Genomic DNA, 11,103 nt, shown 5'->3' with positions numbered 1-11,103 from the left:
TTGTACTAATAACCCTTCATGCACATGCACGCTGCTCGTGCACCCAGTCCCCCGTGCGTGCACACATCCGCAAGTTGCGTAAGAGACGCTCCGGCGACTCGTGCGCATGATGTGTGTATTTACGGCGGAGTTTGTGAGCGTGTAGCGTGCTATTAGAATATAGCATATTTAACCCAAATAGTGCATTTTGTAGATGTAGTTCCCCTAGACCATGACAGCGAGTAATATTAGTTTAAACAGTTCCTGGACGGAGAGATTCGTCTTTGCATGATAGGAAGGGTCAGATAAAGGTTGGAAGGTGATGTCTAGTATCCAGCTGTAGGGTATTTTAAGAGTAATATTCCGGTGTCAGTTAGGAAAAGATTGCTTGCTCCTGCGTATAGTTATGTACAAAAGTAGATTCTGAACATTAACTGTATTTGCTGTAAATTACACATGCGGCGGGAATCCAGAGGATACCTCCCACCAGAGCAGTTGGGGAAGGACATCGCCTACCTGTTCAAATCCACCTATGACCTTTGCTGTAACGTAGAGACACATCCCTGTGTCCAATGAACAATGAGATTACAGTGACCATTGTATTGTGTATGCATGTTGTGTATAAAAAGACCACTGTTGCCTGGCCGGACTCAAGACTCTGAAGGCTTTCTACCTGATAGCTGAGGACTGGTCCAGGACGCGCTTGCGAACGATTCCCCACGTATGTATATTCTCTGTAGCCATTATTCTCTATTATTCTGTTTAAATTTCCTTGTTAGCCTGTAGTGTATAACTTGTATCTGTTTACCCCTTTTCTCTGAATAATCCACTGCGGCGTTAGAGCCCAGTGGTTTACCACAAACCGGTGTTGTGTTTTCACTTTCCTGCAAAGGGCTTCCATAGCGTATTAATCGGTATAAGGTGTATAAGCATTGTTAAGGTTTTAAGGTATTACATCGTTGCAGTACTAGGCTGCTAAGGTTTAAAGTATAAGCATATCCTTACATTGTTTCATTACTTAAGGTTTACAGTATATCACTCTGTGTGCGTCCGCGCCGCGTGTACGTTGTACCCACGGCACGGCGTCTGATACGCTAATAGCGTGTCAATACGATACTCAGTGCGCAAATAGCGTACTTAGTACGTAGCGTGAATCCGTGTGCGTACGTGCCGCATGTGCACGTCTGATACGCTAAGTGCGTATCCATACGATACTCAGTACGCAAATAGCGTACTTAGTACGTAGTGTGTGTAATTAGTCTAGCGGCCATAGCGGCTCCACGGTAATAGCGAGTCTAGCGGTATAGCTTTATGTTTTAAGATAATATTTGACATTATCAATTGGGGGCTACGTCCGGTCCTCCTCATGTCCGCAGCCTAGCAGGACAAGGCAGACTTTATCTATCAGCAAAGGGCGGGAAGGTATAAAGGTATCCCCTGTTAGCCTTCTCATGGTCAGGTGGATACACTGGTGCTGATTAGATAAGCGTCTGCTCCGCATGGTTTGTAGGGATGCTGGTGGGATCCGAAAGGTAAGAACGTAAAGCTATTGTTTTTTTAAATCTGTTAAATTTCTGTTTGGTGCCAACTGCGCACGCAACACACGCACACACCTGTATTTTATTTGTGTATTCTGCATATCTATTCGCTTGTTGCCATTAGCATTGATTATTAGATCCGTTTTGACCCGTGCTGAAAAATTTGTTGCTATTTAGTTAAAAATATAGAGTAATATTTAAGGGAGTACGTGTAAAACACACACGCAGTCTGGCCTAGTTATAAAGGTTTATACAGGAGATACTGTGTGGTGTTTGGTAAGCGATTATAGTTAAATATCGTTTACATTTATAGAAGTGTGGTATTTGTATTACTGCGGACGTATACGGCCATTGTACACGTGTTTCGGAAAAACGTTCGAGACTGAGTACGCAACGTAAAAGGCCTACATACGTGGCGTATTTAACGCAACGTGCGTACAGGTACGCCCACTTAATACAAATCACACAATAGCAATGTTTCAGTTTAGGCGATACGGTAGCCACGCGACAATAGCACAAATTTGTTCAGTTTCCAATATTTAGTTTAAAAGAACCTTCTCTTATTGTGTCACCTCTGGGACTAGGCTGTTTCACCTGAAAGTTAATTTTCTGTACAGAAAAATCAAAGTGTATATGAGTGAACGAGCGTGAGTGTGCATATAAAGGTTTTGTGAACCCAGAATTCGGGATCCCGTAGGAGACCACATCAGGTGAGTGGACACTTGGTGGCGTGGGAGTGGCTTTCTCACGTTAACATTGTATAAGGTATAAAGGAGCAATTAGTATAACAGCAGACCAAGAGGTCAGCGAAGTCAGAAATCCGCTGACTAAGTCAAGCGAAGCTCTGAAAACCGTGGCCTGAGAAAGGTCAGCGGTGAGAGCGCAGCCCCGGGGGTTTGCGTAGTACCCATATAGGCCCGTTCAGATACGCTCCGGCTGAGGTTTCGCAGCCTGAAAAAACTATTCCATTGGTCGTATAGCGGATAAGTAACAGTTACTTATACGCAGTGCGACTGTACCGCGCGTTAGTATGTGCAATAGTTAGTTCAACTTGATACCCATTACGCCATTTGCGTAAAATCGCGGGATCATAGACGCTAATTGTACACGCAGACGTGATTTGTGTAACAGGTTTTTTTATTTTAAGGAAGTTTCGCTGGTCACTCAGGAAATCTCCAACAACTGATATTTACTGGTTAGGGTAAGTCACTCCCAGATATTTCCAGTAAATAGAGGTTACGCAGGGCCCTAGGTTGGGTACGACCAGCATTGGGAACAGTGTGTAGGTGTATTGGCCAACGTGGGCGTGAGTGGGTAAGAGCGCTCGGAAAACTTTCACTGTCGCCTTAACCTCTGAGTAATTTGGTTTTTGTAGGAATTAGCTGAGAAGGCAATACCTGCAAAGAATGGGGGCCAGTTGCTCAAGTAAGGGACGATCAACCAGGGTTCAGGTTGATATTCCGCGGCCCAGAGGGTCGGCGAGGTACATAATGTGTGAGAAATATGGATCACACGCAGAGGTCTTATGCAATGAATGGGAACGTATGACTATGGAAGATAGGGAACCGTTCCCTAAGGTAGGCAGTTTTAGTCCTGAGGTGTTGCAAAATTTAAGGAGAAGGATATGTCTGATAAAATCCAGAAAACAAAGGATTAGACATTATGATTGTTTACAGTTATGGCAACAGGAGGGTGATATACAACGGGGATTAGCTCAAGCAGCTGGTTCCAACCCTAGCAGGAAACGGATAGCAACTGCACCACCACCACCGTACATTACAGGGGAGAAAATGGCTACAGAGAATGGCATACTGATATACGATAAGAGTGCACTTAATAAATGTATTAATGACGATAAGAGTAAAGTAGATAAATGTATTAATGCAAATGCTAACCCGTGCAAGTTGTATCCCATCTTAAACTTCCCTCAGGACTGCGACCAAGAAGATGAGCCCAGCACGATAATCGGCACTCTCTCTAGCAGCCACCATACAAGACACACAAGTGGGCACGGCCCAACCAGTAAGAGCAGTAGCAAAGGCCCCTAGTGGAGGGACAGGTGAGGTCGTGTCCACAGGTAAGTACGGTACTGTACATTATGCAGAAACAATTGCACCTCACATTGTAGAAGCAACCCAGAATGATGTAATTGAACTGAATCCTGTCAGGGTGATCGCAGTCCCCAATGGGAAGACTGACGCTCTGGGAATCACTCCCGTCAGGAACATTGCATTTGCTATGCATTGCCCCTGGTCCCGGACAGAATTGAGGACAATTATGTCTGAATTTCCCGATCCCAGGAAAGATCTAGCCGCATGTCAGAGGTTTATTAGTGAACTAGGTAACGCCACCGAACCCAATAACAAAGATTGGCGGACAGTGCTACGGGCATGTTTGCCCTCCAATATTGACCCTGTGAAATTCATTGCTGACTGTAAATTAGATGCATAAGTACCTCTCACTGATGAATACAATCAGGAGAACGTAAAACAGATCAATCTGCAGTTAGGAGTATATTTCCCAACTGTTGTCAAGTGGAATAAAATCTTCTCCATTAGACAAAAAGAAGGTGAAACTGCTTCTGACTATTTCCATCGAGCACTGCAGGAAATGGCTAGATTTACTGGGATCGAAGACATTAAGGATAATGTGCACCATAGGGAGGTAGCGGTGTCCGTATTAATGGACGGGTTAAAGGAAACGTTGAGAACAAGGGTACAAACCACTCAACCAAGTTGGAGAGGTATCTCGGTGGCTGCGTTGAGAGAGTCCGCTATTGAGCATGATCGGAACATCATTAGGCACAGGGAGTCACTGGGGGATAAGCTGATGACAGTAAGTATAAAAGCCCTGACAACGAAGCCACATCAGCCTAAACACCAGACCCCTGGTGGTAAGTCGTATGTGGTAAAATGTTTTAACTGTCAGAGAGAAGGACATTACGCATGAAACTGTAATTTTAAAGACCCACATAAGGTATATCGACCCCCTAGACCAGAACATGACCCACAATATAACACACAGAATTGGGATCAGGGACCGCAGAGGAGAAGTTATGAACCGCATGCAGGGGAAACAAAGAGGTACCCACCAAAGAGAGACTGGCAGGTCTCTGAAAATTCTCAGTTACCCCCCTCACATATTGTAGCTGCCAGCGCGCTGCGGGGGGGTCACCACACACAATAGGGGTGGGGCCACACCTGTAGTCTGCAGCCAGTGAAATTAATTGCGAGCCTTGGAAGTGAACCTGAGGTCACAATTGATGTAGCTGGTAGATCACTACCTTTCCTTGTAGATACGGGGGCGGCCAAGTCAGTGTTAAATTCAACGGTAGGTATGAAAACCACGGGTAAAACAATTTCAGCAATGGGAGTAACAGGAATAGTACAACACTACTCTTTAAGTAAACCAGCAGAGATTACGATAGGGCCTTTGCAGACCAAGCACTCCTTTTTGCTAGCTGCATCGGCTCCGACTAATCTACTTGGGAGAGATTTACTGTGTAAGATGGGGTGTGTCATATATTGTACTCCTGAAGGTGTTTTCTTAGATATACCCGAGAATCACGCTCAGGAAGTGCAGGATATGTTAGACTCCCCACAAAGGTTAATGTCACACACTGCTGTTACAGACAGGTGTCCATCCAAGGTAGAGGAAATGATCTCCCAGATACCGGAGTCCCTCTGGACCAAAGATGGACAAGACACTGGATTGATGGCAAATGTAGCTCCTGTAGTAGTTCAAGTAAAAGATGGTAGGATAGCTCCAAAAATCTCACAGTATCCTCTGAAGCCAGAGGTGGAGTTAGGAGTGTACCCAATCATAGAGCGCTTGCTGCAACAGGGCATCCTAGTTAGGACATCCAGCACTGCCCATAGTCCCATCTTCCCTGTGAAAAAGAGTGGGGGGAGGGGTTACAGGCTAGTGCAGGATCTAAGGGGGATAAACAAAATAGTTGAGAGCCAATTCCCCGTAGTGCCAAATCCAGCTGTCATCCTTATGCAAATCCCTCCTACTGCAAAATTTTTCACTGTTATTGACCTCTGCTCCACCTTCTTCTCGGTCCCTCTGCACCCTGACAGCCAATACTTGTTTGCATTTACATACAGAGGAGTACAGTACACCTGGACTCGCTTACCCCAAGGTTTCATTGACAGCCCAAGTATTTTCTCTCAGGCTTTGCATGACTGTTTACAATCCTTTCAACCTTAGAGCGGATCAGTATTAATACAGTATGTAGATGACTTACTGCTGTGTTCTGATTCACTCGAATCGTCCTTGAGAGACACGAAACAGCTTCTGTTTCACCTTTCTGATACAGGACACAAGGTTTCAAAGGACAAGTTGCAGTTATGCCAGACCAAGGTAAAATATTTGGGGCATTACTTAACACAAGGACTGAGACACCTCACCGCTGATAGAATACAGGCGATTCGCGACATGACTCTGCCACAAACCCAGCAACAGATCCGCACTTTCCTAGGAATGTGTGGGTATTGCCGAAACTGGATCCCAGGGTTTTCCATACTAGCCTTACCTTTGCAAGAGATGGTCTCGTCAAACAAACCAGATCGGATTTCGCACACAGATGAGTCCGAACTGGCATTTGAGAGACTCAAACAGTGCCTATCGCAGGCACCAGCATTAGGTATGCCAGATTATGGGAAACCCTTTGAATTGTACGGTACGGAGAGTGCTGGGTGTGCGGCAGGTGTTTTAACCCAGAAACATGGTGATGACAGCAGGCCGGTAGCCTACTACAGCGCTCAGCTAGACACCGTAGCACGATCCCTCCCCACATGCTTGCGAAGTGTTGCAGCAATAGCATTGCTAGTGAGTAAAAGCGAAGATGTAGTGTTAGGACACAACCTGACCATCCAAACACCTCATGCAGTGTCAGCCTTACTGAATTCTGTCCAAACCAGACACGTCTCATATGCACGGTTTACAAGGTGGGAATTAGCACTAATGGCCCCTGTAAACATCACCATAACGAGATGCAGCGCACTAAATCCTGCAACGTGTCTCCCAGGTGTGCCTGGACAGGCACAAAGGGTGGGGGATGAGAGTGATGGTGAAGGAGGATTTAGTACAGACACTGACACACATGATTGTATGGAATATTTGACCCAATTTCACTGCAAGGCCTGACATCAGTGACAACCCACTGGAAGGTGTAGATTTTACTTTTTACACTGACGGTAGTTGCCACAGACAGACGGACTCGGGAGAATTGTGTACTGGATACGCAGTCGTAGATGACAAAGGTACCATAGAAGCGGAACCCCTGGGCCCACCACACTCAGCACAAGTTGCTGAGCTGGTCGCCCTAACCAGAGAGTGTGAATTGGCTAAAGGTAAGTCAGCCAATATCTACACGGATTCTAGGTATGCCTTTGGAGTAGTGCATGATTTCGGGGCCCTATGGCGCCTCAGAAATTTCATGACGGCAGCTGGCACACCCGTGGCGCATGCGACCCACATCAAAAGACTTCTAGCAGCGATACAGGAACCTGACAGAGTGGCTGTTATCAAGTGTAAAGCCCACACGTACAGCCAAGTCCCAGTGTCACTTGGTAACAGCCGGGCAGATGAAGCTGCTAAACCAGCAGCCAGCACCCCCATACAGACAGACATTACACAACTAATGGTATTCATTACCGTCAACACACAGAAATTGAGTGAAATGCAAAATTTGTGTTCCCCACAGGAAAAGGCAGTCTGGAGGTCAAAAGGATATGGCCAGGAGTCCTCAGGACTCTGGACAGGGTAAGCCAGTGGCACCCAGAGCATACCTTCCAAGTTTAGCTGAGGCGGCACATGGTCTGACTCATCTAGGCAAAGAAGGTATGTGCAAGTTGATAAGAGCCTACTGGTGCGCGCCAGGAGTTTCTTCTCATGCGGGTAAGAGAGCAATGACATGCCTCACCTGCTTGAGGAAGAATATTGGAAAGGCGATACCAACAGAACCATCCCATATCCCGCCAACGGACGGCCCTTTTCAGGTGATACAAATTGATTTCATACAATTGCCACCTTGTAGAAATTTAAAGTATGTATTGGTTTGTATTGATGTGTTTTCAAATTGGGTAAAAGCGTTCCCCGCTGCCACAAATACTGCTGTGTTTACTGCAAAGAAAATTGTGCAGGAATTTGTGTGCAGGTATGGTATCCCTAGGATAATTGAAAGTGATAGGGGTACCCATTTAACAGGTGAAGTCTTTCAGGTAATGTGCAAATTAATGGGAATTAATAGTAAGCTGCATACTCTGTACCACCCACAGGCGAGTGCGAAAGTGGAAAGAGTAAACAGCACTATTAAGAACAAGTTGAGCAAAGTGATGGCTGAAACTGGATTGTTGTGGCCAGAAGCTTTGCCACTTGTATTATACAGCATCAGAACCACTCCCAGGTCCCCTCTTAATCTGTCACCCTTTGAGATACTTTTTGGTCGACAACCCCATGTAATGATTGACCCCCAGGATGATTTGAAATGTAACAATGAAGTAACTGTAAAGTATTTGGTTAAGATGAGCAAGCAGTTGAGGAATCAAAAAGCAATCTAAAGCTAGTGATTCCTGATCTGCCAGACAGTAATTGTCATGACATTGAACCTGGGGATTATGTAATGATTTGAAATTTTCTACGCTCAGGTTGCCTGATTGACCGGTGGGAAGGACCGTACCAAGTCTTACTGACCAGCACGACAGCATTGAAGGTTGCCGAAAGAGAGACTTGGGTCAACTCGTCCCACTGTAAGAAGGTCGCTGACCCAGAGAAAGCCCGTGACAAAGAGCAGAGTGTGGAGGAAACCATATCACTGGAGTGTCTGTTCCGGGAAGGTTGAGAGGCAGGACTGTTGTCACGGCACCTGAGCACAGAGAACTACAAGATCAGAGGTGGTTGTCGCGCCAGTTTTCTTTCCCTTCTAATTATTTTCTTTACCCCCATTACCACTCTTTCTTTCTCCTCCTGCAAGATGGACTTGCCCCAAGAGACTGCATTCCGTGTTTTCCTGTTGACCCTGTTGTTGACCAGAGCAGTCTATTTCGGTGAGAGTACCAGAGAGGTCGAGAAAGGATCTGGAATGGGTTCTGATGACAAGGATGGATTCGTAGAATTCCTAGAGCAACACAATCACCGAGCAAAGGCGAGTATCAGAAAACGATCTGGTAGTCATGACACTAGGAGACATTGTGAAGGATTGTTAGCTGAAGAGAATTGTATCTGTAGGAATTGTGAAAACATAGTTGAGGACGGGTGCATCCAGAGATGTCAGTCCAGCCTTAATATCAACATGGACCGTCATCCATTGAGTGACTATCACTCATTAGTGGGTAAGGTTTTAAACCAAACGGAATGCTGGGTGTGCTCACAAGTACCTCAAGGTCATAGAAAGTCAGGACTAGTGCCATACGCTTTAACAATAGATGAGGTACTTGAATTAAGGGGTGGGAGACCGGTGGACAAGAAATTTAATATTTCTAGGCCTCCTAGTTTGAAGCTTCACCAATATCATGTGGATAGGTCCTTAATATGTTTTAACATTTCCAATCCCCGAAAGCCGGGAAATTGGGAAGTGACATGGAACAACCAAACCATGACATTCTCACACAGAGCCGATAGAATGCCCATATACTCAGAGCTTATACGCCAAATAGCCAACGGTGGGAGATATTTTCAGTATAGGTATACTCTAGGAAGTAGGACCATGCGGGTTGGAGAAGTATCACCAGGATACTGTGTGCATATCATACAGCCTGATACGTGTACTGAACAGATGAGAGAGTTAGGGATAGGATTTTTCACCTGGAAGGTTTGTAATATGGTGATGTCATATTCTGTCCCATATGTCCTCCCCGATGATGCATATTTCATATGTGGGAGGAAGGCGTATAAGTGGCTTGCCCCAAACTCAGAGGGATTGTGTTACATTGGAAGAGTGTTGCCAGAAGTAATGACCATTACCCATGATAAGATGAAAGACGTTCACCGCAATGCTCAAGCTCCTTACACTCACACTCATTACGAACACATTGTTAAGAGACACCTTATAGATAGGACAGAGCACGCAGCCTCTGATTTGATCCACGAATCCACCGGGATTCAATTCCTACTCGCGCTAGATATCACCCGTACCGCCAGAGGAGTTATAAATTTTAGGTATATAACTGCGCTAGCGAACCTGATAGACAATATCACCGAGATGTATGATGACACCTTCAGGTATACTGGGAGGGAATTGCAAGCTTACAAAACGGAACTGATCCAGCACAGAATGGTTCTCAATTACATCACAGCGGTGACAGGCGGGTATTGTGTCACCCTAGCAACTCAGTATGGTGTGAAGTGCTGTACATATATCACAAACAGCACGGATGACCCAACCGAGGTCATAGATCAAAAGATGGACGATATCTTGCAATTGAAATGGGAGTTCCGAAGGAGACACAACCTTACCCTTACTGCTGTGAGTAATGAACTGACCGGCTGGGTTTCATGGTTGAACCCACGCAATTGGTTCTCAGGTTTAAGAGAATGGGCTCAAAATGTTATCGTGAATGTAGGGAAAATAAGAATTTACTTACCGATAATTCTATTTCTCGTAGTCCGTAGTGGATGCTGGGGACTCCGTCAGGACCATGGGGAATAGCGGGCTCCGCAGGAGACAGGGCACATCTAAAAAGCTTTTTAGGTCACATGGTGTGTACTGGCTCCTCCCCCTATGACCCTCCTCCAAGCCTCAGTTAGGTACTGTGCCCGGACGAGCGTACACAATAAGGAAGGATCTTGAATCCCGGGTAAGACTCATACCAGCCACACCAATCACACCGTACAACTTGTGATCTGAACCCAGTTAACAGTATGATAACAAAACGAAGTAGCCTCCGAAAAGATGGCTCACAACAATAGTAATAACCCGATTTTTGTAACAATAACTATGTACAAGCATTGCAGACAATCCGCACTTGGGATGGGCGCCCAGCATCCACTACGGACTACGAGAAATAGAATTATCGGTAAGTAAATTCTTATTTTCTCTAACGTCCTAGTGGATGCTGGGGACTCCGTCAGGACCATGGGGATTATACCAAAGCTCCCAAACGGGCGGGAGAGTGCGGATGACTCTGCAGCACCGAATGAGAGAACTCCAGGTCCTCCTTAGCCAGAGTATCAAAAGTTGTAAAATTTTACAAACGTGTTCTCCCCTGACCACGTAGCTGCTCGGCAAAGTTGTAATGCCGAGACTCCTCGGGCAGCCGCCCAGGATGAGCCCACCTTCCTTGTGGAATGGGCATCTACATATTTCGTCTGTGGCAGGCCTGCCACAGAATGTGCAAGCTGAATTGTACTACAAATCCAGCGTGCAATAGACTGCTTAGAAGCATGAGCACCCAGCTTGTTGGGTGTATACAGTATAAACAGCAAGTCAGACTTTCTGACTCCAGCCGTCCTAACTATATATATATATATATATATATATATATATATTTTTAGGGCCCTGACCACGTCTAGTAACTTGGAGTCCTCCAAGTCCCTAGTAGCCGCAGGCACCACAAGAGGTTGTTTCAGGTGAAAACGCTGA

At 45.7% G+C, this 11,103-nt stretch overlaps 1 protein-coding gene across 2 annotated transcripts in view; it reads right to left on the bottom strand.

Moving 5' to 3' along the window:
• The window catches only part of TMEM231 (transmembrane protein 231), an 82,251-nt gene that overhangs the window by 26,032 nt on the left and 45,116 nt on the right, over positions 1 to 11,103 (bottom strand). The gene's annotated exons all lie outside the window — the stretch shown is intronic.

This window comes from Pseudophryne corroboree, chromosome 11 (genome assembly GCF_028390025.1).
Source record: "Pseudophryne corroboree isolate aPseCor3 chromosome 11, aPseCor3.hap2, whole genome shotgun sequence".
NCBI classification, from domain to species: domain Eukaryota; kingdom Metazoa; phylum Chordata; class Amphibia; order Anura; family Myobatrachidae; genus Pseudophryne; species Pseudophryne corroboree.
Note: the sequence above shows the minus strand (reverse complement) of the source record. Positions and strands in the feature narration are given on the sequence as shown.